Below are 266 nucleotides of genomic sequence, written 5' to 3'. Positions count from 1 at the left end.
GGCTGCTCAGTGTGCTGGCTGTTCAGTGTGCAGGCTGTTCAGTGTGCAGGCTGCTCAGTTTGCAGACTGTTCAGTGTGCAGTCTGTTCAGTGTGCAGGCTGCTCAGAGTGCAGGCTGCTCAGAGTGCAGGCTGTTCAGTGTGCAGGCTGTTCAGTGTGCAGGCTGCTCAGTGTGCAGGCTGTTCAGTGTGCAGGCTGTTCAGTGTGCAGGCTGCTCAGTTTGCAGACTGTTCAGTGTGCAGTCTGTTCAGTGTGCAGGCTGCTCAG

At 56.8% G+C, this 266-nt stretch overlaps 1 protein-coding gene across 1 annotated transcript in view; it reads right to left on the bottom strand.

Moving 5' to 3' along the window:
* Positions 1–266, bottom strand: part of slc18a2 (solute carrier family 18 member 2) — a 69,361-nt gene that overhangs the window by 47,932 nt on the left and 21,163 nt on the right. The window lies entirely within an intron of this gene.

The sequence above is a fragment of the Nematolebias whitei genome, chromosome 1, assembly GCF_014905685.2.
Source record: "Nematolebias whitei isolate Nwh7 chromosome 1, NemWhi1, whole genome shotgun sequence".
Lineage (NCBI taxonomy): Eukaryota > Metazoa > Chordata > Actinopteri > Cyprinodontiformes > Rivulidae > Nematolebias > Nematolebias whitei.
This window is presented reverse-complemented; position numbering and strand designations above follow the sequence as displayed.